The sequence below is a fragment of the Dermacentor variabilis genome, chromosome 6 (genome assembly GCF_050947875.1).
Source record: "Dermacentor variabilis isolate Ectoservices chromosome 6, ASM5094787v1, whole genome shotgun sequence".
Classification (NCBI taxonomy): Eukaryota; Metazoa; Arthropoda; class Arachnida; order Ixodida; family Ixodidae; genus Dermacentor; species Dermacentor variabilis.
In genome coordinates this window covers 56,491,465-56,517,312 of record NC_134573.1, presented here as the reverse complement: position 1 = coordinate 56,517,312, position 25,848 = coordinate 56,491,465, and the positions used below count along the sequence as shown (strand labels likewise).

Genomic DNA, 25,848 nt, shown 5'->3' with positions numbered 1-25,848 from the left:
TGGGCCAAGCTTCGATCGCCCAGCGCCTGTACCTCCGGTATTATGACACCAGTTCGAAAAAATTCTCGCGGCTACATGTTCGTTCGAGACTTGTGCACATTGGCAACACCAGAACCAAATTTTAACTTCTGTGTGGTTGAAGGGTCATTTGGTATACGTACGGAACTGCTAATCATGCACGCATGCCTTCCCTTTATCCCGTGTAAGAGCACGAAGCTTCACAAATACAAGGGAGCAGTAGGTGGCGTTCCAGCATCAGTCTGCGCTAACGTGCAGGAGGACTAGCTGTTCTAACAAAATGGGAGTTTAAAGGAGCTTCAAGATTCTAAATACGTTATAGGGCAAGAGAATAAAGCAGAATGTTGCTAATGCACGCAAGAATGGGCCTTCGAAGCGCTGAATTCGGCCAAAGAAGTTTGAGAAGTGCCTTCATAGTTTTGAGCTGGTGGTATATATATGAGCTGCAATAGCAAAGCAGTATAAGCGGCCAGATTGACGTCATGTCTCTGCCTGTCACGCTGCAGTCTGTGTTTTGATTCACCATCGGAACACATCTCTTTGATTGTTTAATTTTCTCGTAACCTTATTATTTTTTTATTCATTTATACAGAACTACGGACTCATGGTCCAAGCTGGGTGGTCAATACGAATACAAAACAAAAGAAACCGCAAGAAAAAATATTTGCAGTAATACAGGCTCAGAAAGGTTACATCACATTTTGATGAGTTGGTTTGATAAGGCAGTTCCATTTACTACTTGTTCTCGGAAAATAAAATAAAAACTTATTTAGGTCTGTGCTAGCAAAATCTGGGCTTAGAGCGTTTTCGTTGTGGTGTCGGAAGGGCTTGCTAGTTCACGGTGACACACATGTTCATTGACCTAGCGCTAGTTTGTTTTCCAAGAGTTGGAGAAGGAATTGTGATCTGATATCTGAGATCCCATTTTGGCAAATTACCGCACGCAATGCATTCTCATGACCCCACTACAATGAGACCTAGTGTTCCGCCGGCTTAGGCATGGAACAACATTTATGAAGCTGTTTCGCCACATGTTTCATGACTCATGCGACAACAGCGCAAGAGACTTAAACATTCGACGAGACACTCCAATGCGTGCATCACTATATACGGCAACAATAATGACGCACTGCTTCCTGTCGTCGCACAAAACGTGAGAAGGCTTCAGCCACATCAGGCGAACAACTACATGAAAAAAAAGCAAGATCACAGAAAAAAATTTGTGAATTCATTTCCATTACAAGCACCTAGGGTAGGAACTCGAGATTCTACCACAACGTTTACAGAAAAATATAGCTGACGTGCGATGATTTTTCTACTCGTAATAGTAATCGTTAACTGCAAGTCATGCAGCTTTCTGCCGCATATTTTTTTTAAGAGAATGTTTTACTGAACGATATCTTGTCTTTGTGTACGTTGTGCCCTAACCTTTATTCCACATCATATTCAAATCAAACAGACATTGTTAAATTCTCATAAGAAAACTGGGCAATGACTCACGTAGGCATGTCTCACCACCAAAGTCAGCTGGCGTTCGTGTTTGCACAGAACCATATCTATAAAACATACCTCTCTGAGAAAGGAGTATCGAAGTATAGGTGCGCATCTTTTACTGATACGACCGAAAATGCTTCTAAATGTATGAAGAAACACAACGTCTTAGACGTCATCGTAGGCCACACTACCAATTGTATAGTTTTTGGATGCGAAAGCGACAAAAGGCCCATTGAGCGAAAAAGCTGGCGTCTTCTGTACCAGCGAAAGGGTACGTAAATTCCCCATTGGGAGGGACGCCATCTCACAAGCGCACCTCGACGAAGCAGAGGGCGAATAGGAATACACGCTGCGGCGATAGCTCCTGTATGGAGAGCCCATCGACGCGACGCCAGTCACCAGCGGATGACGATGAAGCAGATACGATGATTCGACGCCGTGGTGAGAGACGGGTTGTCGTCTCCGGGTTTACGGCTGCCTCCGGGTTTTCGGCTGAAGACATTGTCCCCAAAGTTACCGTTTCTGCCTCCAGTGAACAAGACGAGTCTGAAACTTGTTTTGAAGGACCTATCTTAACTCATTAAACTCAGGTAGCTGCAACGCCGCGAGACACGGATATAACTCTTCTGAAGGCACTGCTTGATCTTCAGAAATGCCACATGAAGCAACAGCAGCAGCTGGTAGATCTTGTTGTTTCGCTGTCAAGATGTGGATAAAGGGAGAACAGCCTTTCGTAAAGCCAGACATATTTGATGGCAATTCCTCTGGTGTACTTGCCTGCTTTATTTGTATGAGTATGCTTGCTCCACGAACCAATGGTTGAGTGTCGCCGATTGCATACAGAACCTGCGGGGATTTCTGTATGGCAACGCATGGACATGGCACGATCTTCGGTAAAGTTCATAGTTGAATGTGTGGAAGGACAGTTTCTAAAGAGGATTCGAAAAGAATACCGTGGAATTTTGGAATAACACCATATTCATCACACAGAAATTACCGAAACATGAGAGAGTATGTGTTGGAAAAGTGGCATTTAATTTGTACAGCCGAGCCCAAACTTCCAGAATCGTGAGGTATCGCCCTCATTATACACGGTATCACAAGGGAGTTCGAGATAGAAGTTCTAGCTGGGCGGCGAAGCACAATGGACCAACCGTTTCAGTCCGTGGCATGCGTCATGATGACAGATTTTATTGTTTCATCAAAAGAGACAAGAGTCACAACTCTACACCGAGCGACACATCCACGCGAGGCTCAGTTCTTCACCAACCGGCAATACCTCCAAATGTCCAGGCACTACCGAATAACACCAATAAGGGGAAGAAACGCTGTTGCTGTTTAAATCAGGTGTTCTGACATTGCCAATGCATGTAAACAACCGAAACAAGTAAGCATCGACTCTCATTGGTGCTTCCGTGTACCTAATCATTGAAACAAATAGTGCCGTCAACCAGCATCATATCCGGAAAGCCTGTTCTTGTGTGTAGCTACGATGGTTTATCTTGGGATTACCGTAAATGGACAATGGCAGCGCTTGAGTTTGAAGGGCCGTAGTTCAAGGTGGAAGCGCTTGTTGTGTCAGCGGTGAACTTCGCCTTTTTTATAACGACCTGACATGAGGACTATGAAGATCAACATAATATAGAATGACAAGGTGACTATGGAAAAACGCGACGAGCGAAATACATCATACGCAGAAGACGTGCCGCTGAAGTTCCCCGAGTTAATCCGCATTGGTTCATATGCCGATGCCACAACCAAGATTGAGGGGCCGTTCTTGCTGCGCGACAGAGCACTCGTCAGAAAAAGTCGTTTAATCTCAGCTATGAAAAGAAAGTATAGCTAAGGCAAGAACTTCAAGGCATCTTAGAAGCAGGGATCATTATGCCATCGACATCCTGTCTTCTTTCGCCTATTACCAATGTACCAAAGGAAGATGGATCATTCCGACTGTGCACTGATTAGCGAACGGTAAGCAAGCCGACCGATCTTTTTCCATACGGTATGCCTGGGCTAGATGACATCAGTGACGAGACTGGAGGATGCAATTGGTTTCTCGTATAGGGTTTATTAGGGGTACTGGCAAGTACCAGTGAGAGAAGAGATTATGTTTACGGCATTTGTCACACCATTCGACATCTGCGAGTATAATCGATAAGCATTTGGCTCGAAGAATTCTGGGACGTGGTTCCAAAAAATGATGAACAAACGACTGAGCAAATTCATTCAAAAATTTTGCAATGTATAAGTGGATGATATCATTGTCTTCTCCTGGACAAAGCGAAATCACGAGGAACATTTGTTTTCATACTTCAGGCATTAGGCACCGCACGACTGTAAGTTAACATGATCAAAAGTGAGTTTATCTGCAGTAAAGTGGTTTTCCTCGGAAGTTTGTTTGATGGTGAAACGAAAGGCACCAAGGAAGAGAATGTTCAACATACGAAGGCAAGGATGAAACCGTATGATGTTCATTCGCTCCGAGTGTTTTGGGGACTGGTGGGCCATTTCCGTGCATTCATAACCGACTTTACCGGAAAAACCAAATGCCTCTCCGCATTCACCCAAAAGGGCGTGGCATTTATTTGGTCAGAAGAGCGTGAGAATAGCTACACTGAGCTTATCCACATCATTTCATCGGCTCTATAATAATGCTCCCCGACTTCAAGCCGCCCTTCGAGCTCCATACCGATGCATGTCATCATGGAGTAGGCCAAGGTTATTATGGAGTACCAAGGAAAGAAGCTAAGGATAAGTTACCACTCTTCCACATTTACGAAGACAAGAAAATTATGCAACTACGGAGATGGAAGCACTGACGGTGGTGTTAGCCTTGTGATATTTCAGAAGCTACGTTGAAGACACCCACTTCAAGCTGTTAACAGATAACCCAGGCGTTGACCCATCTGGTAGAGCTATCGCAGCCGAAGTGTATAATAGCTCGATTGGTTAGCGAAGTTCAACAATTCAACTTTGACGTCATGCAACGCCCGCGACAGAAATATCAAGATGCCGATGCCCTATCTCGACTCCACGTGGCTCATGAAGCCCCAACTAGCAATATTAGACTTAAACAGCTTTGGGAAGAAACGCAGGAAATGGAAGTGAAGAATGGCGAAATTTACGTCACGGAGACCAAAGTGCCAACAGTCCTGAAGCTTTACCACACTAGTCCCGAGTCAGGAGGACATGACGGATTGTGGAAGACATACCATAACATGAAAAAGACATCACAAATTATCTGGAAACTTGGCATCACCATCAGCTTGTTAAAGCCAAGTACAAGCCTAGAGGCAACAGGATGGTATTGCCAGAGTATTGAGATGTGCCATAAGAGGTTGTGCATCCTGATTTCACTGAAATGAAAAAGAAGGGGGAGGAAGTAGGGAGGAAAGAAGCAGTCCTTGTCACCGTGGACAAGTGCACACGTTTATTAGACGCCAATGTTTAAAAGGAGGACCCAAAGTACGTAATATCCTTACTGGAATGAGAACTCTTCAAGAATTTCCGAGTCACCGCCGCAGATAATGGCCCATCCTTCTAAAGCGAGAAGCTGCGACTTTGGGCTGCTGTATATGATCAGCTGTTGAACACCGCAGCAGATCATATACAGCAGGTCTTTGAACGAGCTTATGGCTGCCAGCGGACGACGAATTCGGCTTAGTGAAACAAATTGATCCAAAAGAACAACCCAAGAATTTTCATCAGCGACAAAATTATACAGTGACAATGAAAAATAATTTTGACCTCGCACACGGCACATAGATGCCGGAGATTGAACCAGATTCGTGGAATCTGACGCGAAAGGCACTTGGTTCAAAAACGCCATGCACAGGACCTTACCACATAATCAGGACAGCAGGAACCAGCTGAATACAATATACTACCAATGACCCAGCGGAAAAGCAGAAAAGGCTTCAATTGGGAGCATGCTACCGTATTATCATCGTGGGGGCCAGGGCAAACTATTGGGATTGTGTGGCGATCCACATCACCAGCGGAGTAATGGAGAAGAGAAAACGACAAGGTCAGCCGGAGCAAAGTACGTAGCAATAAATGGGGTCTACCGGCAGTACATTAGTGAAATTTTTATTTTAATATTTACTTTAGTATACGGAACTATTACGGGCTAAAACAGTGAGGGACGTCAAGTATGAGGCACGTGAATAAACTTGAAATAATCATCACCCTTTAGGTTCTTTAACGTGCCCGCAGCTCACGGGACTCGGGCATTCTTGCATTTCGTCCCCATCGAGATGCGGCCCCCGCGGCCGGGATTTACTCCCGCGACCTCGGTATCAGCAACACTCCACGATACGCCGGTGTGTCCGGCTCGACCGCGCATGGAAGCGAAGCAGTGCGTGCACATTGGTCCTAGAGGATGTACTTCACTTGTCCCCTACCGAGCTGGAGCGTGCCGCTATGTCTTTGCTGCAAGTACACTTCACCAAACCCAGGCGATCGAGGTGTCTTCGTGGGAAAGCACGCTTCATACAGTGGAACGTTTTCCGTTTGGTTTTGTCTACAGCTTGCGAACAGCCTGCTTTGGCAATATGTATCAACAGAAACAAGCTTCTCAGCGCCATAGCTGTCTTCGCATCTTTTTCCCTTCTAAGTGCTTGGGGTAAACGAACGAATTTATTTTTTGCGCGCTCTTTATTAAGCTCGCAACATTTTGTTTTACTGCCACAACTAACGGTGCAGTGCATGCGGAGACACCCATCACGTGCACTTGTCCGATGTGGGGACATGACGTGATGAGCCTAGCGCGCCGTTCCGCGCATGTCTCGTTACTAAACGAAATCGGTTATTTACCTTAAAAAAATGGCCTAGGACCGTCATACATTTCACGAAAAATTAAAGAGTGATGGTTCAATCGTGCATATGTGCTTCCTCATGTTTGTCATCGATTCTACCATTCAGGAGGGAAAAAAAGAGTCCTTCGACAGTAACTGATGAGTGACATCCGCTGCTCCACGGCTCTTTCTTCCGTGTTAATGTCGCTCGTAACTGAGCATGGATTACGTTAAGTGATGCGGGAAGCTACCCCGTCCGACATAGCAGCTGATTTGGCTGTAATTTTACGCGCCATTTTCATCGTTCTAGATCGAAGAAAAAGATGTAAATAACTTTTTTTGTTGAGAATCGTCGATCAATCCTAAGATAACATTCATAAGCTAATGTGAAATAGGTGGTGCCATAAGCGTTCCTTATGAAAGGCACCCCTCACTCGTTAAGCGTTTTTCCTGGGAACAAGGCTAGAAATCTTTTTCTATGAAATATTTTCTTTGACAAGTTTTAAACTGCCTTTATTACAAGAAAGCAATAATGGCATGCACAGAAGCACGTGTACAGGAATATTGTATAAATGCTTGATGAAACGTGATGAAACGCTCACCGTTTTTGGTGAGTTCACTATTTACGTCTGGCCACGCTGGTTCAATTCAGTGGACGCAGCGCACGTTTTTGTACCGACGTCTCGAGATTGGTTTTCCCCGCGTTGATTTTGTATTTCCTTCATCGGTCTTGTTTTGCCTTGTTTTTACTTCCTAGGCTTTTTTTGCCTATTTATAATTATCTGTGTATTATTTTGCTCATTCTTCATCATTTTAGTTGTTTGAAAAATTCTGGAGTTCTTTCTTGGTAAACCGCGTTCTGAATGGAGCGGCGTATGATCAACTTTACGGTCGAGGAGCGCACCATCCAGACGGATCTAATGGAGACGCACCGCGATGTGCTTGAATGTGAGAGAACTGATGCTGTGTCCATCCCCGCAAACAAGAAGACGTGGGAGAAGTCGGCCGACGAGTTAGACAGTCGCCACAGCGAGCGGTCACAATCATACAAGCATTTGTAAAAATGCTGGGAGAAGCTGGAAGAAAACTGGCGCCGTGCGAAAGCCGAAGATATGCGTGAAATCTCCAAAACAGCTGAGCAAATTTATTATTCCTCATGCGCCTTACTATGTGACAATAAAATTAAAAAAGCCGAAATAAGACTGCACAGCAGAGGTATGCAGGTGTGTGCATCAGCATAATGTCAAAAACTTCGTGCAAGTTTATAAAAATATTCATTAGGTTGGTTTTTGTCATTCTTCTCGATTACATCATTATTGAAAAAAATCTGCTCTCTAGTATTGCACGATTAAAAGCACAGTGCAAATGCATCATCATCTGGCAACTTCACATCCATAGCAATATAGAGAGGAGTTGTTAAAAATTTGCTTTGCTTCTATGACCTTCATTTTAGGTCCTTTTCTTGTTTGCTGAGCTTCTTCAAGTATCATAGGCACCTTCCAGGGTTTACCGGCAGCTTGAGCACATTGGGCCAGATTCTGGAGAATACGCAGAGGTGACAGTGTATTGTGGTGTCGGGTAAATGCAAGTTGCTTCCATGATGCATTATTCGCAGTACTAATTAGACAAAGTTATCATTTTAGCAAAATGTTGGTTTTCCAGATATATATCAATTATAGTGTCCAAAGAACTGCACTCTTTAAAATAGTTGCTCATTCTCTAAATGTTTGGTGTTGTAAAATGCAGGTATGTTGGACACCACAGTGTTTGGTCTTAAGCTGAAGGTAGCATTGGTCCATTTGCATGTGCATAAAACTGGATTAAGCCAAATGTGAAAATATAAGTGCTAATACAATACAGCTATGTTGCAAAATTTACACGTACTCAAATTTTTTGATTGATTTTTTGATGTAACACAATAACACTATTTGCCCTGTCTATGCCTTACACTCTAAATTCGAAAATTTTCATTGATTGCAGTGTGAAGGTTTCGGCCGTTTCTTAAGCCACTGCCAGAATTGAATGTTTACTTGTAGCCGTCCTACGTGTAATAAAAAAACCATTTTGGAACCAGGTGACTGTTATGCAGTATGCCAAGTGTGCGTATTAGAACAGTCACTTATATTTTCATTGTGAGCATGTATAATGTATATATGTATTCATCTCGAAACCGTAGACTTTGTAATCCTAATTGAAGGTGTTCTTGTTTGGATATAGGTATTTTTCAAGCATTGTCTAGAATTAGCAGTACATTAAGGTGTAGTGAATCCAAGCGAAAAATATTCTTAAAACAAAATGGTTAAAGTAGATCCTTAACAGTCTAAAGCACATTTGGATGACTTAGTACATGTAGTAAAATAAGAATGGAAACTGAGGTGCTTGATTTTTGTTCGTTATTACCACATGGCACCAGCACGAAATGAAGACAACAAAGGAAGGGAAGTGAAATGCACCAAAGGGCAACTCGCTCCTTATACGAGCTGCATTTACATCTGCATGATGCATGCAGTCTTCGAGTTATAGCAGCAGCTATCCACCTCTTCACTTTGCTGCCCATTTGTATTGTGTATGTACTAAGTCTGGCTCTGCAAGTGTTAGGCAGAGCTACACCTCGCGTTGGTTCTTCATGCAACATGTCTCTCTAATCACAGGTGTCATGTATTATGTGAAGCTAAATTCTTTTGAATTCATCTAAGCCACAAAAAATCCATTATAAAGGATGTGCCACATTCGCCACTATTGCCATCAGTAGCACTGGCTTGCAGTCACAGGGAGAGACGTTAACCTTGCTCAGCTATTAAGCAAAACAATTTTGCATACAAATGTGGTAATTAGTATACATGCCGAAAGCCTCACGGAATCAATTTTTTGATCCGCATCTTACAAAGATTGTTATTTTGCTTTACCTCCGGATGCTTTTCTACCTACGTCGCATTCTGTGGCTGACCACTCCAACAATCTTAGCAGAATCATAGGTGTGTACTGATATTTTGTAGTTTATGTTCGGTGCGAGTGCACAGATCGAATGAAAAACTGGTTAAAAGATGAGCTGACAGGCAATGTCTCTGAACGCTTGTTAGGAAGGAAAATCTTTGTTACAAGTTGTCTTTGTTACTAGTGGGCACATCAAAGCACGAGCGTCTAGCAAGCAATAACATTATAACGTAAATGAAGCGAAACATCATGCGAAAACCTGTACTAAACTATAGACCGTAATAAACGTTTTGGAGGCTTAAACTATTTCTTGGGTTACTCTGCCTAATTTCTTGAAGTGAACTGACGTGCCCTGCAAAACAGTTTGCATTCGAATTTGACACAATCTGCAGCAAAATATTAACAAAGGGCGGCAATACGCTAAGGGCCTACTATTGAAGTAGGAACCAGTCTGTCCAGTGTACTGCAGCCTCAGGAAAATGGAATGTGGTACACTGCACCACATGCACACACAACAAACTTTAATCCATAGGCATTTGTACACTGTGCTTATGCAGGACTGGTCAACCGGATGTTTGTTCGTGACTGAAACAATTACGTGCATCAATACTGTATTGGGAAGCCACTATCTTTTTCAGTCTGTGTAACAGTCCATAAACGTATGGGATTTTCACGAACAACATTTTGTCTTCCACACTTTCCTTCGTCTTTTTTGTACTCCTGCTTTGACAGCTGCGGGACACGTAATGCCAGCTGAAGAGACAGTGTTAGTCTAGTAGCTGGCCTCGCAAAGTTGTTATTTTGATTTTTAAGAGCCAAGTTGCTTTGGACCATGCTGAATAATACATCAATAGGCTCAGGATTATTGACAAGGTAAGAATGACATGGAAAGAAGTTTATGAGGGTTCTTTTTTAGCTCGCCTCTGTCTGCTGAGATCGCATCATGTCCGCTTTTAACGAAGCAATTCTCAGGTTCGAAGACTGCAAGGCTGTGTGGGTACTCAAACACCATCATTGCTTCAGCTAGCTGAAGTGCCACCATGACATCAAGGCAGAAAGAAATGACATGGCAAAGGAAAAGGTTCGTGGACAAAGGGCTCTTGGTGGCAATTATCTTGGTTCAAGGGCTAACGCACTGAGTAAGAAAATGTGTTTCCGATACAACGTGAACATAGTGCTGATGCTGAAGAACAAACTCGCCCCATCTTCCTAGTCCTACACAAGCACGTGCACAGAAACGGATGCCTGTTGGCCTTGAGGGCCACCACTGGAGGGATTAGCTGTATGCACCATGACATAGAACTTGACATCAGATCACTGTAGTTCACACCATTGCTGCAGGTCGTTGGCTGGGCAATTGAAGCCTTGATTGTAATGTGGAAAAGTTTCAATCACAAGGCGGCAATTTAGTTTCTAACCCTTACAGCATGGTTAACTGCTCAGTGATGTAGTGCTGGACGTATTCGACCATGCCTCATGCGAGTTCTCATGTGTACGCCATGTTCAAGCTGCCGCTAGATACTTAGTTCATAAAGTCACTGAATATGAAATAATACGATCATCGAAAGAGTCCTGAAAACGATGCACACAAGGCTTGTAGAGTGCACACTTGGTATGACATCAGTCAAAACGTCCTGTGTAGAGATGCTGCCAGAAGTGTAGCAGAAGTGTGGATTGAGGAGACAAAAACATAATCTGTTGAAGTTCCAGAAATAATAGACCGCTAATAAATCATCGTTCAGCAAGAACTCTGGCGAATGGGGCAAGCCACACTTCCCATGACGAATGCTATAAAAACTGCATTTATATTGGAGAAAAATTGCCTATAGCTCTTTTGTGAAGGATCAAGTAAACTGGATAACCAATATAAAAACCTAAAGTTGCTCCAATAAAAGCATTTGCTACGCTACACACCAGAATTGGATGCAAAATCTAGGCTGTTTGGTAGCCAAGATGCCCACATGCAACGCTTAAATCATGTAAACACATGGACGTAACTGTGAATAAACTGCTGCTGTGATAAAACTGCACAGCTGGTATCACAAATTGTTATTTTCTATGCCACGGAAAGATTCCAGCACGTGAGGGCCACAATTCTCTTAGAGGGCAATACATACACAGGGTGCCAGCAAGCATGCACTAAAAATTTTTCCGTGTGCATTGATGTATTCTACCACATTCGGCATTGTTGTGGGCGTCGTCATATTGGGGTAACAATTTTCTGCCCGAAAATTCATCACGAGGAGCACTGCAGCCAGCTGAAGCGAGATTGTTGTTCACACCTACCTACAGTATAGACTTGACCCATTTTCTATATTTGTTGGGTATATGTAAAACAAAGAGTAACTTCATTCCTTCTATATTTAAGGCATGGGGCCAGGCGTTAACCATTGTTTTAAAAATTTTACCAAAGTGGGAAAGATTCTTTTTTGGAAGTCTTCTCTCATCAGCTTGATAAAGTACCTAGCTTACTATGGGTGCTTGTGCTGTGGCTTTATTTTAGTCTGTTTAAAAGGTCATTTATTTTTGACGGTGTTCCAGTCGCATGAAAATGAGAGATATATTTTGATTTCAGCAACCCTTGTGACATTACACTATTCCTTTGCACGTTGCAACCAAGCTTATTTTTTAAACACATGCCTTTCTTCCAGCATGAAAAAGACATCTTAGATGAAACAATGCTGAAATGGCTGCTTATGCATTTTTAGGATACTGCAACTGAGAGTCGTGCAAAGTGATAAAATGTTCTACACTTTCAAAATTTTTCTACTATACGTAAAAAATTTCTTAATAGGAATAAAGCAAATTCACTTTTAGCACTAGCCTATTAGAGCAACAGAGTATGACAAACTGAGCTTTTAAGGGGGCCCTCAGGCGATCCCAATCCGTGCATGTGTTCTTTTCCAGCGCAGCCGTCGCAGCACATGGCTGTGAACGCAGCTGCGCACATCTGCTGACTGCACACCCTGTTCTATAGGTGATATTCCGCATGTGGCAAGAGCGGACGTGCTGACATGGCGTGGTATTATGCGCACCGTCTTCCCACGTGTTTAGTACTGGGGTTGCATAATCTATAGTTTCAGAGATGCATTGAAGCGAGAGACAGATAAAGCATTCCCGCCACTGCCGGCACTTTTAATGATAGCGTCGTCACACTGCGTGTGGCAGTATCAAAGAGGACCGAGTTGATGCGAGAGCAAAGCTGGGTTTGCTTCATACTACTTATGTATAGGTATCGTTAACAGACCCTGAATCCAAATCTTAGGTCGCCGACTCTTAAATTCATATTTTTTTCTTCTCAATTTTGCTTTGGCGACTGCGGCCCCTTCAGTGCAATGTACAATGCATTTGCAACTGTACTTATTTGACTACAAGGTGGAATCTCAGTACAGCTTACCAAATTGCTGATTTTAGTGGACTCGTTATGTAGGGGTTCATTTATACATACCTCCAGAAAAAGCCGACTATCGTCTGGTCACACACCGCCGCGCCGCCCATGTTGGAATAAAATTAATTTTGGTTTGCCACGATGCCTATCGGTGTAGTAGCTGTCGTGTGTCCACCCATACACATTTTGTCGGCTACTTGAAAACCTCAAAGAACCGCTGAAGTTTGCTTATGTGCATTCAGTAATCAAATAAGTCTGTCTTTGCTAGGATCCCCATAATATTGAGTTAGCTGGTATGCTTGAAATGGTTCGAAGTATGGCAGTTAGATTTGTAGTAGGATATAATAATAAAAGGCTTTGTATTCAAGAGAGTAAGGGTAAGCTACAATGGTAGGATTTAAAAGAGTAGGAAATCTCTTGAAATAAAGGTATTTCACCGCGTATATTGTTCCAAACATGGATAGATAGAGAAATTAAGATCAGGCTATTATCATACCTCACCAGATAGAGATTACACTAAAAAGGTTCATTTATTTCCGGTTACTTATAGGGGACGCCTCACATTGTTTTTACCTTGGACCAAAGAGACATCAAGGTTTTTCCTGGCTGAAATTGGTGGCAGAGTTTTCAAACATAACTCCCTCCTGCTTTGTGTGCTTGATTTCAATGTTAGTTACGGTACTCAGAACCTACACCCCCCCCCCCCTGCAATGTCAGTACAGGCGAAGCAGCTACTAAATGAATAACCGCAGAAGGATTTTGGAGCTAGCGAAAATGGCTTGTGCAATAAATATGTGCGTAGATGTCCCGTCGGTGTCGCTGTGAAACAAGAGATGGTGATATCAAGGGACTGAGAAAAATAACTAATTGTGTGCTTGCCAAATTATGGCTGTCATTTGCGCCTTGATTGTCACTTAACTACCAAAAGAAGTCTGTTTTCTTTGTTTTGTCTTGTTATTTTTCTGTTAAAATGTGCTTTTCCAATGGCTTACTTTCGTTTTGGTTTTTGTAGCGATATCATGTGCACATGTGACCGATAGCACCGTCTGGAAGTTAGAGCTTGTTGGTATTTCTCAGTGCCTGCGATATGTTTATTGTGTTTGCTAAAGTCAATAGAGCACCAACCAGAATAAACCAGTGCTTGAATTTGTTTCTGGTTTTATTACGAATTATCTCACTCTTTATGTGCCCAAATAAACAATCAGATTATGAAAACAAAATTTATCAGAACATGTCATTCGTTTTACTTATAATTACCCTATTTCAACTGCAGAATCCACATGTTCAGGCATGCATATTTAAGTAAAACAAATGTTTTTGCGATTCCTAGTTCTGAGCAGGTGAGAGCAGTGCTAAGGACACAAAGCGAGTCCACGTAGAAAAATGACATGGTGCACTGTGCACTCACTGATAGTTGATCGGTTTGTGCAACAGACAAGCGAATAAATATGCAGTAATACCTTGTAAAAGGCACGAAAGCACTTAAAGAGGCAGAAGGTGGTCACATACAAATGTGCCGTGGATGTAGGTTTGTCAACAAGCATGCCACTTTCTTCTAGCTTCAGCAAACAGATACTGAGTGGACACATTCATCTTTTTTGTTGTTTTGTGGGATTTAATTAGTTTCTGGGTTAAGGGTTGCTGCTTTTGCTAACATGTTGCACTTGTAAAATTCGGGCCGTCGAATGCACTATTTACACTGTATATACCCTAATGGTCAGAATAGAGTGGTGCCTAATTGTGAAAGCTCTCATTCAAATACAATCTTGACTGGTCTACATATGCGTTCGTTCATACCAAAGGAATAAAATATACCATGTTTGTGTAAGAAGGAACGAAACTGAGACTGGTGTGTATTATTGCACATAGATCTAAGCTTACCTGCGTTAGCATTTATGCATAATTTCAACAACTTAATTGCTGCAGTTCTGTAACATTCACATTTCTGCTTATCCACTTAGTTGTAGGGAATAAAGGCAAAAAAGTAAAGCATGGCAGTGGATTTAACCTAATGCTTATCATTCTTGTTACCTTCTCTGCTGCATTCTTTTGAAAAGCATATGTACAAAAGTATGTTTTGACCAAATAGGCTGATGTTTGCGAGGCTTTGCAAGCACCCCTATAACGTGCGAAAATCAGTGTGTGGCCATTTGGTTATACAAATTCTGATGTAATGACATAACAAAAAGTAAACGAAGAAAGATATGTATGCATATGAAACAAGCACCGGATCTCGCTTCAAGGTTTAAAATATGGAAAGGGGCAATATTTAATAACAGGTGGAGATATGATGTGAAGATATTTATTAAATACATTCTTCATGCAGTGCAACTAATGAATCACTGATACATTCGTCATTCTTTTAAAATGTTGCAAGCCAAAATTACCTTACATGTTCTCAGGTCGTAATACCAGGCTACAACACAAGTTTTGTAGAACACAGGACCACAGTCACATTCTTTTCAGGGTTTAACATTTTATGAGGGAGGGTTGTTTCTCACAGATGACTCATACGCCCTTAATCTGTGAAAAACACAATGTGGAACACACATTGTGTTTGAGATCGAGGCTAATGAAGTTGTTTGTGTGCAACAACTGTCATCCGCACATTTTGATGCATTTTAAGATAGATTGGTTAGTTCCTGTGTTCTTTGAAACTCGTAGCCAGAAATTAGGACCAGGCGTACATAAGCTAATTAAGCTTTGCGATTAGCACGAGAAGGACAAATTCATCAGTCATTCTCAGGTATATTGCATGAAGGATTTGTTTTTTTTTAATTTCGAAGCACAATACATGGAACAGTGTGAGGCGATACAGATGGAAAAGTGCTACAGATTACTGTGAAAATTTACCGGAATGTTTCGTTGCAACAGGACAATGCGTGCAGTATCCTGGTGCAGCGAAATTTGCCAATATTTATAGCTGTCACTAACACTTGCCCATCTATATTACACTTCACCGTACTCTAATAGCAGTAACAAAAGCAACCAACTGACTCGAGCAATAATCAAAGCCAACGGAATTGCTAAAATGTAGGGAAAATGTTTCAGTGTAGCAAACGTTTTGTTAACTCTCAAGTAAATGGCATATATGTCTCCAAACCGATGATCAGGTGCATTTTTCATGCACATACATTGTTTTGTACAACTGCTTCCTGCTTTCATATATTATGGCTTTTAGGAAGCATTCTTAACTGTTTAAACTGTTTGTTTTAGGAGTACTTAACTGTTTGTCTGTTCTAAAATAAATCAGTGGTCATCCAGCACTATGACTCATTACTGTATAAGCCCTTACTTCGTCAGTGTCCATGACACTGTTCCAAACTGAATACGAATAACCAAATACCATTTTTTAAATTTTCAGATTATGAAGAGAATACTCTTAGTATGTATTTCATTAAAAACTCTCAATTTTAGGTAGAAGTTCGGCTAGCCCCAAGCTTGGTGGCAAATGAAGAAATGGCACTCCGCATCTATTCATGTATACTTGTCGCCATAGCCAGTCTGTTAGTCTAATTTTTGGTTCTTCCTATTGAATTCTCAAGAACGGTACCAACTGTGTCATTCCTTGAAAAGAAATTTTTGCATTGAGGGACGGAGCCATGCACAAAGCCCTTGAACTCATTAATATGTTTTTTTTTCAAAGAAAGTGCAGATCCTGTGTGGAGCAATAGATCCTGTGTGGAGCAATAGCCATAAACAGTTTTCCAACAAAGAAAGTCTCAAGCTGGAGTCAACATCATTACAAGGAAACCAAATGGCTCCAGCCTGAGACGTTCGTTGTTCAACCTGGCAACTCTCCTTGTCGGAATATTTCCTCTCGCCTGAGACCTATATCCGTTCGACCACCCTCGACCAACAATACACCTATACTTTTGGCAACCGATAGAAAGGTAACAAAATCAGATTCAAAGATAGGAATGTAGTTAGCAGCCTCGAAGGTAGCATGAACAGTATTTTATTTACTTGGATGAAATGCAGCTTTCCTTTCCAATTACTTTCTTTTCGATCCCCATATAATAATTGGAAAGCATGGTTCCTCAGGGAGAATAATAATTGTAAGGTCAGACAATTTTGCTCCTTTATGTCCGGTAAATCTGTCCTGGTTGCAACAAAAGAAGTCATGTCTGCAATTGCATAGAAGTGATATGAGTATGCATCCCAATTTAAAAGAATAGTAAGGCTTCTACCTCAGAATGTCTGCTACTGCTTTGCAGCTCGAATTTTATATCTAGGTGGTGACTGTGATGCCATGTGCTTTTTATATAGGACCGATATCCTATTTGAAGTGCAATTATATGCAATCTCAAATGGCCTCAGCGCAGGGGACGACGCGATTAGAGGAAATTGTGATAAGGAGGATTTGATTTCTGAAAACAAGGCACTAAACGTGAGAAAGCACGACCAATTTTCTTTAAAGATGCTGCTCTTGGATACGATCAGGGAAGGTACTTGTTCGTGGCTGCTTTTGCAACATGTTACATTGTTCGCTTTATATATTGAATTGGGTACAGTGCAATATTGCTGCTTGCACAATATTCAAATAAACATATTCAACTAAACGGGTACGCAGAGAACGAATCAACTTAGCTCAGCATTAACAGCGACAAACTCTTCATCCCTGTTCGTTTCACAGCTGGAGCTCATGAGAATAGATTATTAACGACTTCTAATCTTTGTTCTTTATTCTCTTTATATCAAACTGACAGTTCTTAGAAAAAAAAATTGTATAGACTTGTTTGTACCCAATTATGTCACGTATTTGCATTGTCTATGATGTGGCCCGGTTGTTGTTCATATTATTCTGCGTTGTTTAGTGTTCTATTGTATGTCTTGTCTGCCTTATCCTTTGTATGTTGTTTATTATCGTTGCTTTTTTATTCTTTTTGTAGCTCAAACGTGTATTTATGTACGGAAAAGAAAGTGCACATGCCGGTCTGCTAGGCTCTCAGCTGAGAGCGGCAGTGTTGTAAAATGATAAAATATTAATAATAACATGTTACCCATGCTAAAGTGTCCATGCAGAACACAACTAATTCACTATTATGAAATACAGTGCAATATCGATAAATGAAAATCGCTTAAGCAAAACTGCTGCTTAAACAGGACACCATCCTGATGGTTGGTTGATTGGCTCTCTTCAATGTCTCTGAGTAAATAGACCACCTGGTAAATGGAACCAATTTCCTTGGTCCCTTGAGGTTCTATTTAAAGAGCGCCCACTGAAAAAGTATAGGAAGGATCCTGCGTGGAACTTTCGCAAATCTAGTCATAAAGAAAACCGCATTTCAGTGGGAGCGAAATGCAAAAACACCCGTGTACTTAGACTTAGGTCCATGTTAAAGAACCCCAGGTTGCCTAAATTATTCAGGGGTTACCCGCTAAGGCATGTCTCATAATCAGATGGAGGGCTCTGGTTGGGAAAATATGACAATTTAATTTTTTTAGCTTCCTCGGAAATACAGCGCAATAACTACACTAAATTATATAGCTTGTTTGTGTAATGAGACTCAAATTCCTAATTTAGTACTTTGACATTTATTATCATATTTGTGTGCTAGTCGATGCACAATACCGCTGATCGGCCTCATTATACAAGCCACTGTTACTTTGGAGTGGCTTAGTCAAGCAACTGAAACATACAGCACAAATACCTACGACGGACCACAAAAGGAAGATACGACACACACTGGCGCTAACTTCTTTATTTCTTCGTCGTCGATGTAATATAAACCCCGGGCCACACGGCTCCACAGGCGCAGAGATTACATCACAAATATCTGCCAAATTATCACATAGCCAAACGTAGGAAGTGAATTTCAAATAGGTGCAGGGACAAAGATGTGTCACCTATAGAATGATCACTTTGCCTTCTTATGTGGTAGGCCTCTAAGGCAAGCCGCGCATGCTCATTTTTGCTTTTGCCAAGAATCCCCGTCCCATCAAGTCGTGCCTCACAATTGTTGCAAGAGTTTATAAGCGCATGAAGGTGCGCTCCTGTGTCGAGATTTTTCTTTACTTTTTGGGCGTGTTCCCGGAGTCGCTCACTTACGCAATGCCCTATCTGGCCAACGTACGTCTTACCACGTGAGAGTGGAATGTTATAAAACACGCCGAACGCGTATGACACGTATGAAGCACCATGGCAAATTTGGCATCCTCCTCTGCTCTCTCCGCGGAGGTGGGAGCATAGTTTTAAAAGATTGTTCGGCGCAGAAAATGCCCAAGGAACACCATGCCTGCAAGCAACTTTCTTGAATTGATAGGCGACCTTGTGTGTATAAGGCACAACGCAGGGAACATGCGCAAAAAGTAAACGAAAATGCATACAGAGGAGCACACTTTGTTGCGCATATAAACCCTTGCGACAATTGTGAGGCAGGACTAGATGGGACGTCTATTCTTGACAAAAGCAAGAATGAGAATGCGCGGCTTACCTTAGAGGCCGACCACATCAAAAGGCAAAGCGATAATTGTATAAGCGACATATCTTTGTCCCTGCGCCCATCTAAATTCGATTTCCTACGTTTGCGTCTCTGATAATTTGGTATATCTCTGTAAAGGAATCTGTGTACCTTGTGTGGCCTAGGGTATACATATGCATCGACGACAAAGAAATAAAGAAGCTGGTCGTCAGCGCCAGTGTTTGTCGTGTCTTCCTTTCATGGTCCGTCTTAGGTGTTTGGGCTGTAAGCTTAAGTTCAGAATTATGTACCAACTAGGCCCAAATGAAGTTTTACTGTTAGTCAAGCAAGCTCAATATGTAGTCTGCGCAAAATTATGGAGTGTCAGTACAAAGTAACAGTTCAAGCACGTGGCTCTGTAGTTAGAGTTCAATATGAAACGAGATAAGATTACTTATCATTTCTTTCATTCAGTAATTTCGTTTTGAAAAGGACATGTAGAATGTTCATAACTGGCATGCTTACAAGGTACACTGTGCTTTTTTAAATGCAGACAATTGCTTTACTGGGGCAAGAATGTGCTTTCTCTTGGGCCAGAAAGTGACCATGTTATATTTCTCACATTTCGTGTCTAATAAGTTTTCTTCACTGTCAGTGTGTGTCTCGTGCATTTTTCCTTTTAGCAAGTAGCAACTGCTCTCGAAGGCGTTTGCTGGCCTCAGTGGCACTGCCGATAACTATCATTTTCGCTAGGACGGCTCTACAAAAGCTTTGCCAAAAGGGGCTCTGTGACAACGAAAGGAAAAAAAAAAGGAACTCGTGCGGCGACTGTTTCATTCGACATTGGACTACGTGTGCGCGTGACTTGGTCAATGCAGCGGCGGCCTTGTGCCGTCCATTGAGCCACGCGTGGCGAGCACCTGGCGAAATGCTTCGCGGCGGTACGCCGCGCCGATGCACTAGCAGACGGAATACCACGGGCGAAAGTGTCGGACGGCGGCGTTCGCTCCGAGCAGGCGCAACGCCAGCTCAGGTGGCAGCTCAAGGACGGCCGAGTTCTCTTGAGCCTTGAGCGCCGGCGTTCGACATTTCAGCCTGCGGTGTTTCGTCTGGTGCTGCGTAAACGCGTCACCCGCGCCACCAAACATTACGCTACGTGCTTCCCGCACCTAAACTAAAATGCCTTTATTTCCTTCACAAAACTCCCATCGTACCTCCCAGTCAAATGGGGGCGACGTGGGCGTATTACGGTACTCCCGTTGTGCGCCCAAAAATGCCCACTTCAATGGGAGTTCAATCGTACACCCTTTCAAAGAGAGCAAAAAGATGTACAAAAGGGAATGCACTAGAAGACAAGCAAAAAACGCCCATGTGGGTGTTTTTTTTTTGTTTACAGTGCAGAAACGTGCTTGCTTTGTGAAGACAAACAATATTATTTTCAATCTCGTTGTACCTTATCTTTTGTATTTTATTGAATATCGTTGCTTTTACATTCTTTGTGTAGCTCGCACATGTATTTATGTAGGGAAAGGAAAGTGTTCATGCCCGTCTGCTAGGGTCTCGTCTGAGAGCGGCAGTATTGCAAAATAAATAAATAAAATAAGGCGCGAAGTAAATACCTGGGTTTATTTGTGTGACAGCTTTAGTGTCATAGTGATAGCTAGCGCATTGACTGGCGGCGAGAGTAACCGAGCATGATATCAACCAATCACGTGATATCTGTAAAATTACACAACTTACGCTGCCACCGTATTTATCAGACGCTACATGCAGGAACGACAGAGCCAACTGCCGCAGCAATCACCGATGACTAGTCTTTCGTGGCCTCTCCTGACGAATACGACTCCGCACTCACCGCATTGCGGCACCAGTGTTCGACGTCGCGGAACGTTAACATCGAGCGCCATCGCTTTCACCGCCGAAGCCGAAACACAGGCGAGTCCGTTCATGACTTGTCGCCACTCTACGGGAGGTGGCGTCACATTGTACATTTTCCTCGCAAGATGATGCTCTGCGGCATCAATTCGTTGCCGGCGTAGCTTGCTATCGCGTACGTGATCAGTTGCTGCTCGAGGGTTGCACACTTTCTTCGAGAATTTAGTTTGAATTGCACTTCAGTTTGAGCAGGCAGCTCAAGAGCTAAATAAGCTTTCTTCTTCGGCCGAAGCAATTTCATTGCGGCGGCATCGTAAAACATCTTCGCATATTTCGCATAACGGAAATTCTCAGCCGTCAGCCACCATTCAGCAGTACTTAACAAGGAGCGCGGGCGGCTCATGTGCGCCGCAGCGGAACCGCCCCACTGAGCTGAACCGAGAATACAGTAGCCGCTTCAGTTCGCCACATTGTTTCCGGTGCGGCTCCTGGGACCGCATCGCGTCAGCGCCGCAATGCTCAACGCATGGCAAGGCTTGTTCGTTTTGCGGTCGCAAGGGCCACTTTCAAAGGGTATGCAACCGCAAACGAACTCGAATGCAAGGCCCAGTTCTTGAAATTGAATTTCATGATGATGTTTCGTCATCTAGCAGTCCTGAGCAAGTTCTGACTCTGCAACGTTCCGCGCGTAGCGGAATTAATATTCAAGTGCAAGTCGCGAATGTCACTTTGACATTCCTTGTCGATTCACGGTTGCCTGTTTCAGTTCGGTCGGAGCAAGAATTCAGTCGAGATTTTTAGAGCGTTCCGCTCCTCCCTGCTCCGCATGTTACTCCTGTTGACTACTCTCAACGGCCGATTTCCGTGCTAGGTTGTTTCCAGGGAGACGTTCGGTTTAAAGGCCGCACACCGTCACTACCTTTTCATGTTGTTCACCAAAAAACTTGTCTGATCGGTCTTGACGGAATTGAAGCCTTGACTCATCGCATTGAGGGTTCTGCTCTCAAGTGCTTATACACTTCCGTTGCTTCACTGCGGGCTGTGGTTGACCCACTATCCTGTTCGATTTCCACACCGTCAAGTGCGCTGCCCCGAAACAAAGATTTTCCGCCAGCCTTAGCACATGAGTTCAATAAACTTTTCAGTTCCGAGTTGGGTCTTGCTAAGGGGTTCAGGCATCGCATCAAGGCGCGGCAAGGCGTGAAGCCTGTAACTTCGAAGATTCGCCGTCTCCCACATTCTCTCCAGTCACCGGTATGAATTATGTTTCAGAGGTTGCTGAGCCTTGACATCATCGAGCGCACCGATGCTTCAAAATGGGTGTCCCGCATCGTTGCTCTTCACAAGATGGTTGCATCAGTATATGTGTAGACCTTCGAGAGCCGAACAAAGCTATTGTTCAAGACAATTTCCCGCAGCCCCACGCAGAGGAGCTGCTTCACACTTTTGTAGGCGCTAGACACTTCTCAAAACTTGACTTGGCTTCCGCTTACCATCAGGTTCTCTTGCACCCTGACAGCAGGGCTATGACAGCCTTCATCACTCATGGTGGCCTTTTCCGTTTTAGGAATTTGATTTGGGTTGGTTTCTGCCCCAGTGGCATTTCAGAAGATCATGGCGACAATACTTGCCTGCTGCCCTGGCGAGTTGTTCTAAATTGATGATGTCATCATTTTGGCAAGACCGAAGAACACCTTTCAAACTTGAAGACCGTGCTGCAAAAGATCAGAAACGCAGGTTTGAAACTGAACAACAAATGTCTCTTCGATGATCCAGAACTTGCTTTTCTAGGGCACAAGATCACCGTACGTGGTATCTCGCCAATCCAGAGAAGGAAGACTCCGCAGTTAACACCCCAGTGCCAACTTATGTTGCCACGCTTCGTTCATTCCTGAGTCTCGTAGAATACTCCTCGCAGTTCGTTCCACACTTGGCGCAAGTGGTCGAGCCTATGAGAATCTTACTTCGCAATAATGAGCCATTCATGTAGTCTGCAGAAGGAGACAGCAGTTTCAGGATGGTCAATCAAATGCTTTCGTCGAATACAGTACTCCAAATGTTCGATCCGCCACTGCCAGTCATTGTGTCGGCCGACGCATCCGACTGATGGCTGGGAGCAGTCCTGCAGCAACAAAGTGACGACGAGCTCCGCACAGTCGCTTTCGCATCTGCCAAATCATTACTGCCAAATCAGTTGCTATGCAGGACAGAGCAGTTTCCCACATCACCCTAAGCAATCGACGCGCAGTTACGAGCCACATTACCACGGCAATAAGAGAGGCGCGGAACAGCGTATGTCACTCCTCAGTTACTGTCGAAGTACTCCTTTTTAGCCTTCCTTAATGGTGGAATCGATGACAAACATGAGCAAGCATATGTGTACGATTGAACAATCCCTCTCTAATTTTCTTTGAAATTTATGACAGGCGTTGGTTATTTTTTCAGTAAATTTCCCGATTTCGTTTTAGTATCAAGAGATGCACGAAACAGCACGCTAGGATCATCGCGTCATGAACCCAATCATGGAATGTGTGCCTGATGGTTATCTCCGGATGCGCTGTGCCATTAGTTGTGGGAGTAACACGAAATGCCCCGATCCTAATAAAGTCCGTGCAAAAACAACTTTTTTCTTTTACCCTAATCACGTAGAATAAAAATATACGAAGACGTCTAGGCGCTGGGAAGCTTGTTTCTGTTCATACATACTGCCAAAGCAGGCTGTTCGCACGCTGTATGCAAAACCAGCCGGAAAATGTTCCAGTGGGTAAAGCGCGCTTTCCCGCGAAGCCACCTCGATGACACGCGTTTGGTGAAATGTACTCGCAGCAAGGACCGAGCAGCGCGCTCGAAATCGGTAGCAGACGATATGAAGCACCTCCCCTAGCACCCAATGCGCCTGCACCGTGTCGCTTTCATGCACGGCAGCGCCGGACACACCGGCGCTCCGTGGAGTGATGCCACGCTGAGCCGTGTTTACCCTAAGAGGGGACGTCCCTGTATGTCCGGCACTTCTCGTGCATTTTTCCTTGGCTTAAGTAGTACACTTCGGGCATAAGCACGCTCAACAGCGAAACACATGTGTCCGTCGCAGCCAGCGCAGTGAAATACGGTCTATGGTGCTGTGTTGCTGATACCGAGGTCGCGGGAGGAAATCACGGCTGCGGGCGCCGCATCTCGATGGGGGTGAAATGCAAAAATGCCAGAGCCCCGTGAGTTGCGGGCACTTTAAAGAACCTAGGCGGTGAAGACTATTTCAAGTTTCTTGAGGTGCCTTATAATAAGGTCACTGTTTTAGCCCGTATGCCGGGTACTGCCGGTAGGACCCATTTATTGTGACGTACATTCCTCGGGCTTACCTTGTCTTCTTCTCTTCTTCATTACCACACTCCACGTTCCCAATTGAAGCCTTATCAGCTTTTCTACTGGGTCCTTGGTAGTATATTGCCTTCAGCAGTCCTTGTCGTCCAGCTATCTTGATTACGTAGTAAGGTCAAGTAAACGGCGTTTTCGAATCAACTCCCTTATGGACCAGCATCCATGAATCTGGTTCAATCGAAGGTATCCTTGTACCATGTCGGCGGACAAAAGTCTCTTTCATTGTCGCGCTATATTTTTGTCGTTGATGAGAAGTCTTGGGATGTTCCCCTAGAACAATTTGTTTCACTAAGCCTAATTCATGTTCCGCTGGCACCCATGAGCTCCTTCCAAGTGCCGCAAAATGTGGGCTGCATCGTAGGCCTGCTATGTATGATCTCCTGCGATGTGCAACAGCGGCTTGCGCGGCGCATTTGCTGCCGCCTTTCAATTCGGGGTATGTCACTATGTACATCTCCAAGTCCCTTATAGCTCGTTCTGCAAGGGAATTCGCTTCCGGATAGCAACGTGCTGAGAAGGGAAGGGCAATACATCTTTTTGCAGCCCAAAGCCGCAGTTTTTCGCTTTTGAAGGCTCGGCAATAATCTGCGACGATTACTCTGACGTTCTTAAAGAGTTCTCGTTCCAGTAATGGTACTACGCAGTTCGCGTCCTCCTTTCAAGCTGTAGCGAATAATCAACGTCTGCATTCGTCCATCGTTTCAAAAATGCCTCTGTCCTCCCAACTCTCTTCCTCTTTTTCATTTCAGCGAAATGAAGATCCATAGCTTTGAAGGGGATATCGCAATGCTCTGGCAACACTATCGTGTTGCCTCTAGGCTTGCGCTTGGCTTTCACAAGTGACAGTGATGACAAGTTTTCGCATCATTTGTGATGTCTTCTGTCATGTTTTTCCAATCGAAGCTCTGCACTATATTATGGTATGTCTTCCAGAATCCCTCATATCCGCATCATTTTGGACTAGTGTGTTAAAGCTTCAGGACTGTTGGCACTTTGTTCTCCATCCCATAAATTTTGCCATTCTTCACTTTCATTTCCTGCCTGCCTTCGCAAAGCTGTAACAGGTTTATGATACTAGTTGGGGCTTCATGCGCCACGTGGAGTCGAGATAGCGTATCGGCACCTGTAACTCTAACGTAGCTCTAACAAGTACGTCAACACCTAGATATCTGTGAACAGCGTGAAGTGGGCGTCTTCCAGGTAGCTTCTGAAATATCGCGCGGCTAACAACATCGCCAGTGCTTCCTTCTCCGTAGTTGCATCATTTTCTTGTGTGTTCCAAAAGTGTAAGAGCGGTAACTTACTACCGTTAGCTCCTCTGCTTATTACTTTGTAGCATCTCACTTGTAGTGTACGGCACCTACTCCATAATAACAAGCGTCGGTATAGAGCTCAAAGGGCAGCTTGAAGTCGGGGAGTGTTAGTTCAGGGTCCGATGAATTGATACAAACAAGCTCAGTGTAGGTATTCTCATTCTCTTCTGACCACAGAAATGGCCCGTCCTTTTTGGTCAATGCGGTGAAGCATTTGGTTTTTCTGGTAAAGTCTCTTATGTATGCACAGA

At 43.5% G+C, this 25,848-nt stretch overlaps 1 pseudogene; it reads right to left on the bottom strand.

The window, feature by feature from the left end:
- Positions 1 to 2,084: 2,084 nt before the first annotated feature.
- The window catches only part of LOC142586141 (uncharacterized), a 127,066-nt pseudogene continuing 103,302 nt past the window's right edge, over positions 2,085 to 25,848 (bottom strand).